Genomic DNA, 7,926 nt, shown 5'->3' on the forward strand with positions numbered 1-7,926 from the left:
TGCGGTTGATGCTGCTGATCAGCCTGGGCCAGGAAGCCCCAGCCCTGCCCAGCACCAGCCTCGCCAGCCTGACCCCAGTGCAATCTGCTTCCATTCACAAAGTGTGGGCCCCAGGGCACCTGGCAAGGCTCGGAAAGGGCCTGGCCACCTGCTCCTCGAGGCACCCCGACCACGGCTGAGCGAGCTCACAGCCCTGAGCAGAGTGCTCTTCCTCATGCCCAGCTCACCCCAAAATGTTCACCCCCCGAAGGACAAAGGCTCCAAAGCAGACTCTCAGCAGGGCCCGCCTCTCACAGAGTTGCCCTCTACTTTCCCTCAATATCCTTCAAAGCACAGGACGCATGGCCCTCAGGGAGCAGGGACGGGGGACTGCCTCTTAGCAGCCGGGCACTCCTGCGGAGGCTCCTGTGGACACTCCTGCTTGCAGGTGTCGGGGTTCCTGTATGTTAACCTGCAGTTACCTCAAGTGCCTGGGAGCCAACACCCTAAGGCACAGCAGGAGCCCAGAGTCCCACCGTGAGAGGCCCTAACAGGCCACGCAGCAGGCCCAGAACATCCCCGAAACCAGAGCCTCCAACTAGCTGGGCAGACACGCTACGCACACAGCCAATTCACAGCCTTTGTAAGTTTTTGTTCCTTTTAACCGAGCAGCCAGCCCATTACTACAAACAACAGGCACTCAGAGAGGCAGGCCCCTAACAGGAAAGCCGGGGAGAGAGCAGGGAAGAGGTGCGTGTTGGGCACAGTCAGCAGACCCGGGCGGGGGGCGATGGGGTGCTCTGCCCGCTGCAGGAGCCCTTGCCCTGGGGAGGACGGAGGCTGGCCACACCAGGCCGCAGGTGTCAGAGCTTCTGGGGCCAAATGGAGCCTAACCAGCAACCGGCAGCAGGGAGCCCGTGCCTGGGCCTGACTCGTCCTGCACGGTGTCCCCAAGGCCCCAAAGCATCTTCCCATGACAGGGCTCCCTGTGCCAGACAGACAGACCTGGCACCCATGTGCCTCTGTGTCAATGTCATCGAAGGCATCGCAGCCTCAACAGGTCCTCTCCACGCGCTGCTTTCCATTGTCCGGCAGGCGCCCGCTGCCCATCCCTGACCGGGGGTTATCGACTGCAGGCCACTGGTCAGCCCACTCGGCGAGTTCAGATCTGTGTGCAGACACTGCCCCTTTGGGGGTGGACACGGAGCTCTGCAGCCACGACCAGAGGTCACTCTGTGCTCACGCTGAGGTTGCATCCTGGACATACGACACGTGACAGTTGAAGAGCGTCTAGAAATGAACAGCCCTCACCAGAGATGGAGCAGAGCCACCTCTCCCGGGACCCTGCAAGCAGCAGCCTGTGAGGAGGCCCCTGGCCACAGCGCTGGGCAAGGGAAGGCCAGGGAGTGACAGACTCCGTGACTCCCCGCGGGGCCTGCTCCTGCACCATGGGCTGTGGCAGCCCCAGCCCAGCAGCCTCACCTTCCCTGAGATCCCAGGCCCTCAGCTCAGCGTCAGACACGGCTGCTCCCCAGAGCCCCGCCCGGCCCCGGCTTCCCTCTGCCCACGCCTGTCGCCCAGTTTCCCTCTGGGTCCCATCTTCCTTCCCCACCCCCAGATCCTGCCTCCAACCCCAGATCTCTCACCCTCCCCGACTGCCCCCATCCTCGGCAGCCGGGGCCAGCCGGGTTCCCCGTGGTCTGCCGAAGCCGCCTCCTGACTCTGCCCCTGCCCCTGCCCCCCTAGCCCACGCCCACAGCCACAGCCCCTCCTCCAGAGGCTGGTCTGATGTCACTTCAACCCCTGGGCCCCCCTCCTGTAGGTGTGCCCGGGCCCCTCTGAACCCCAGCCCTCTGCCTGCTTCCCCTCGCCTGTGCCTGAGCCTGCTCCCCTGGGACACACCGGATCACACCTTCTCTCAGGGCTGTGCGGTGCCAGCAGCATCATCCCGTCCCTCGGGGACATACACTGACCCCTGGCGTCCTGCTCAGGAGTGGCCGCCTCAGCCTCCGGCCGGCATTGCCCACGGCTGAACCGCTGGGCAGACCTCGCTCACAGCTGGGGCCTGTGGGCTCCTCACGCCTCTCACGCGCCGGCCGGAGCAGTGTCAGGCAGGACTCGCCTCTGGGTCCTCCGGGTGTCCTCAGTCTGCCCAGGGCAGAAGGTCCACTAACGTCCCCTGAATGTGGGGAACATCCCATTCCCGCGCCCAGCACTGATTCCCACCTTGGTTTTATTTTGTCTCTTTTCCAAGGATCTAGGCGGCTTCGATCAGGACTTCACCGAGATGGATTTCCTGGGACTCTGGTTGGCTAGAAGAACCAGAGGCTTCAAACGAAGGATTCGTCCTCCCAGTCACCAGCATCCACTCAGCTTTAAGCGCCAGGAAAGGGTTCTGCCCACGAAGGTCAGAGTTTCCACATCAGCCTTCTCAGGAAGCCCAGAATCTGCTGATTGGCTGCAGTGGCGTGGATAAAAGTAAGATCCACCCACACGTGTGTGTGCCTCAGAGGAAGACTGTGGCCAAAACAGCCTTCATCCCCTCTTTGAAAAGGAGCCTCCAAGCAGGGCAGTGTGGCACACGCCTGAAATCCCAGTAGTTCAGGAGGCTGAGGCAGGAGGACCAGGGATTCAAGGCCAGCCTTCACAACTTAGTGAAGCCCTAAGCAACTTAGTGAGACTGCATCGAAATTAAAAAGTAAAAGGCTGGGGATGTGGCTTAATGGTTAGTGACCCTGGGCTCAATCCCAGCACCAAATAAATGGAAAGAGAGACCTGCCCCAAAACACAAGTTCCGTCTCCCCCCACCTCCTCGCCCTCCCCAGGGCTAACCAAGATCCTCCCACAGAAGGAGCCTCCCTGGACCCCAACGTGGCATGGTGGTCAAGTGTTGAGGCCACACCTAGTCGGGATGGCGCATGGCATTTTTGCCAGAAGTAGTGGTTGAGAGGTGACGCCTGCGAGCCATTAAGATGATGACTCCTGAGTTCTCGCGGAGTCCCGTTGAGTTCCTGAGTTCCGGTTGAGCTCTCGCGGGGACTTCTGAAGAGTTTGCATTGGTTGGAAAAGTTCCGGGGGTGGGAGTTCCGGTTGGTGTGTGGTGTGTTCCTGGAGGAGCCGCGTGGGTGGCCTTCGGGAGGGTTCCTGGGAGTGTGCTGGTGGAGTTTGGAAATAAAGTTTGTTCCTGCTGGAGTGGCTCCTGATTTGTTCCCAGCCAGACTGCGGCAGTCAAAGAAGGCTGTTCCACTGGGCGGAGGCTGAGCGGCTCCCCTAGGTCGAGTGCTGGGCAGGTCAGGCGCCCCACTGGCCTCTGATTCCTCAACAGTCACAAGGAGACACGGACTGGCCATCGGGCTCCCAGCCCCCAGCCTGGAATTGGACACACTGCCCCCAGGAAAGGATGGAGCACAACCTTGGCTCCCAGCTGCTGGTCTTGGAGGGACCCTAAGAAAGCAGGCCCAAGGGGAGGCCCAGGCCTGAGCGCAGGGGCAGCCCGGCCTCTCAGGCCCGGCCACCTCCCACACACCCCGTGCAGGCCTGAGTGAGAGGCCAGCTCCGCCTCGCCCCAGAGCCTTCTGCTCTCCGCACTGAGGCTCCTCCTTGAGAAACCTCTACCTGAAGCCTGCCCTGGGCAGTGGGCTGTCCCAGCTGTGAGCCCACCTGTGCCACGCTTGGAGGAGGTCTGGTGACGGGCCAGGAGACCCCTCCAATGAGGACGGTCTGGGCAGGACCAGCCCAGGATGGGAGGGCCTCCCGATGACGGAGCAGCCAGCCAAGCACTCAGCGTGGCCCCGATGGGCACCTGGGCGCCAGCAGTGCCCGGGAGTGGCTGCCTCAGGAGGACTGGACATGGCGTATGTACTGGCCGTCTGCGTGGTGCAGCGGGTGTGTCTGGACACAGTGGCCCTGGAGCTGGGAAGCCAGTGTCAAGTCAGTGTCTCTCTATGGCTCCTGAGGAACCGGAGGTCACTGAGTTACCTGAACTGCCCAGGTCCCAGAAGGACTCAAGGCTGGCTCGTGACCTGGGGGCTCACACAACGAGTGGTGGTGCCATGGAGGAGGTCGGATTGAAAGACCCTCCGACTCCCTGTCCAAGGAAGAACGCACGAGACACTGGCTGCAAAAACAAGAGGCAGTTTATTGATACACAGGCGCCTGCGGGTGCTCAGCAAAACCTCAGCCGGAGCTTTGGTGAACTGGCACACCGGGCTTTGGGGTACAGGTCTTTTATAGGATATAGGGGCAGGTTTCGCGCGCGCGGTAAGCAACAGGTTTCTTATTGGTTACTTTGAACCCAGCATATATGTTCCCGGAAAAACACATTAGAAAAACCACATATTTGCACTCTGTTTTTTTTTCTGTTCTTGCTTATCAGTTCCTATTTGCCTAAGAATGCCCTGGGACCTGGTTTTTTTTGTTCTTTCCCAACCATCCTGTTCTTTCACAACTGGCTACCCTTAACTGAAAACATCTCCGGTGCTTATGTGGGTCTGCAACACGCCCTGATGGTTTTGCAATTGGGCCTCGGGGTTGCTGGGCTAGGGTCTTTCATTATGTAGTTCTGGCTCAGATGCCTCACTCTAGAATAGTCTGTGGGCATCAGTACATTTTTGTTACTGTAACAGAATACCTGAGGCAGGATAGCTTTATAGAGAACAGAGGCTTGTCTAGCTCTCAGTCTTGGAGGCTGAAAGTGCAGGAGAGCCCCTGGGTGCGAGCACATGAAGGAGAGAGATCACACTCTCAGACAGGAAGCCAGAGAGCACTTAGGGTCAGAGAGCTGTCACCACAAGTCACTCTCCTGAGAGCCACGAGGCTCTCCGTGTCCCTTTCCTGCTGAGGAGTGTCGTTCTGGCTGTCCACGTCTGCCGTCCTCCCCTAGTGCTCACTGCTTCCTGCAGGCTGGTCTCTGGCCCGCCTCCTCCAGGCAGACACTCACCTTTCCAAATGGCACAGAAGGGCCCAGGGCCGCGGGGTCTGCTGGGGTCCTGCGCCTGGGGTCTTTCTTCAGCCTGCCCCTCGGCCGAATCCTGCCCCCTTCCCCCTCATCCCGTTGTCCCCGGGAGGGATGTGGCCCCAAGGAAGGAAACCGCAGACAGGGAGGCGTCAGCAGCAGACGGACATGTAAAGATGGGCTGAGTCTGCACACCTGCAACGGCCAATACAGACACTAACAAGGATTCTAGCCGGGCAAGTGTCACATCTGTGACCCCAGGGGCTCCGGAGGCTGGGGCAGGAGGATCCCAAGTTCAAAGCCAGCTTGGGCAACAGCATGGTGCTAAGCAACTCAGTGAGACAGACCCTGTCTCTAAATACAAGACAGAGTCGGGCTGGGGAAGTGGCTCCGTGGTCAAGTGTCCCTGGGTTCAATACCTGGAACCAAAATAAATAGATAAATCCACTCACAATAGCATCAAAAAGGACAGAATACATAGGAATAAATTTAACAGAAGGAAAATAAAACTTACACTCTAAACACTACATGACATTGCTGAAATGAACTTAAGAAGGTCTATTAGGGCGCCGGCTGGGAGCCAGATTCTGAGCGCTCGGAGGAGGTGGGGTAGAGGAGGCGCGCGGCAGAGCCTCGAGCCTCGAGCCTCGGTGGCCTGGCTCACGGCAGAGCCTCGAGGCCCGCTGCCCGCCCCGCCTGGAGCTCCCTGGCCCCGCGGGACTGGCCGCCACTTCCAGCGGTTCCACGCGTTACCTGCCTCTGGGCACCTGGGCCCCAGGATGAAGGACTGGCCAGAGCACTGCAGGCAAAGCGGCTGACTCAGGATGATGAGGCCCAGGAGGTGGAGGTCGCGGTTGTCGACACAGCTTTCACGGCTGGATTCTTTTCTGAGATGGAGGAGACTCGGCTCGACATTGGCCAGATCTCAGAGCACGTGGAGGAAGCAAAGAAACTCCAGAGCACCATTCCCTCTCACCAGCTCCGGAGCCAGACTCCAAGGTGCCCTTGAGCAGCTCACAATCGACATCAAGAAGAGGCCAACAGTGTCCTGGGCAAACTGAAGAGCTGGCGGGCACAGTGAAGAGACGGGGTCCGCTCATCAGCAGACCTGGGATCCAGAAGTCTCAGCACGCCGTCCTCTCTCGGAAGTCTGTGGAGGCCATGACCAGGTACAGTGAGGCTCGGGGGACTTACATGAAGGCAGCAAAGGGCGGATCCAGGCAGCTTGAGACTACTGGCAACAAGACAAGGAAGAGGAGCGGGAGGAGATGCTGCAGAGTGGCCACTTGCCATCGCACTCTGGGATCATCGACTCCCAGATTCCCAAGCAAGCCCTCGGGGAGACCTCGGTGGGCATAAGGACATTGTGAGGCTGGAGAGCAGCATTAAAGAACTGCCTGACCCGTCCATGGACAGCGCCATGCTGGTGGAGAACCGGGGCCAGATGTTAGAGGCCCTAGAGCTGGACCTCAGGCACACAGTGGACCATGTGAGAAGGCACGAGACGAAACGGCAAGAGCTGTGGATACCAGGGTCGGCCCGAGAGAGATCGCTGATCACGGTGATGGTAGTGTGCTGCTGGGCACTTTAGCCTCCATCACTGGACTTCCCGTTGGGCAGTATGAGAGGCCTGGGGGCTGCTGCACCGAGATCACCTGATCTCACTCCAGCCTGGCGGGACCACCTTGTCTCCAGATGGGAATGGCCTTCCTGAGACTGACTCACAGTCAGTCCAGCCCTGGAGGAACCCACCTGCCTGATGAACCCCGAGCTCTCCTCAAAACCAACTCCTGCCCCAGCAACTGAAGTGCCTTTCCTCCTGGGCCCCAGGACTGACCCAGCTCTTCCCCCTGGGGCGTGCCCGATTAGGCCTTGCACCTTGGAAATCCCCTGAGGGACTGTCCCAAGTGCCGCATCTCCTACCTCACGGAGGATCCTCCCAGAAACCACAGGCACTCTTCTAGGGAGTACCTTTAACAAAGCAGAGGGGTTCTTCTAAATTTGGCAACGGAGGGTTAGATGGGAGACTTCTGCGTGGCAGGATGCCAGTCCTGTCGGTCCTGAAAACGTGAGTGGCTGGCAGATGCCATTTTGGTCCAAAAAGTTGACTTGCTTGAAATCCAACTTCAAATTAAGCTTTCAATAAGATCCACCGGGGGCCAAGTTGTCTTTAGGTTGTGTTCTCACGTTTACTCAAAGAGGGACAGGACGACAGTCATCTGAGGCTGCCATTTTCAAAGGCTGAGGATTTGGAATATTTGTTTCCCTATGAGTTTTGGAAACTGGCTTTTCACCTTTGGAGTGACTCTTTGTGAAGCCAAAATTAACCAGGGATTTAAAATCGGGCTGGGGACAAGGTGCTAGAGTCTCAGACTCTGAAAAGGTCTCGTGAGGCCGAGTGTTCAGTCACTCATGTGTTCAGGTGTATTTTTAAAAGTGTGTATGTGAGGTGCATGTACGTGTATGTGTCTGTTTCTCAGGAAATAGGAAACGAGAAAAGGAAGATACTCTGACCTCAAAAATTTTTTTAAAAAAAAACTTTTTTTGAGCTAGACTAAAAATTAGGTAAGTGGCATTTTTCTGCCTACAAATGAATCATGGTAGAAATATGATCCTCTCATGTCATCAACGAAGTCGTTTTCTAGAAGAGAACTGGGAGAATCAAATGAGATATTCAGACTGAGGACTGAGCTGGTTTCCAGTTTCTGGGCAGCAGGTAGAGTGGATCCTGACCCCTTTCCCTACCTGCTGCCTCCGCTAGGCCCCCTGGAACATCCCACAGCAATCCACGTGACCTAGGGATGTCCTGTCGTGGGTTGGGCGAGTTGGGAGAGGCCCAGGCACCTGCTACCGGGTGAAGGAGTTTGACGGGTTCTTTGTCTTCCCAGTTCTTGCCACAGAGGAAGCAGCAGCCAGGAAATCTTGGTATGGTGGCTGCTAAGCCGTAGGCAGCCTTAGATCCCTGTGTTTCAGCTTTGACTGTAGGCTCTCTA

General features: G+C 58.1%; 1 pseudogene; it reads left to right on the forward strand.

Annotated features, from left to right (window-relative positions):
• Nucleotides 1-3,735: 3,735 nt before the first annotated feature.
• LOC143381549 (syntaxin-3 pseudogene) lies at nt 3,736-6,592 on the forward strand (annotated as a pseudogene).
• Nucleotides 6,593-7,926: the final 1,334 nt, after the last annotated feature.

Source organism: Callospermophilus lateralis, chromosome 1 (assembly GCF_048772815.1).
Source record: "Callospermophilus lateralis isolate mCalLat2 chromosome 1, mCalLat2.hap1, whole genome shotgun sequence".
NCBI classification, from domain to species: Eukaryota; Metazoa; Chordata; class Mammalia; order Rodentia; family Sciuridae; genus Callospermophilus; species Callospermophilus lateralis.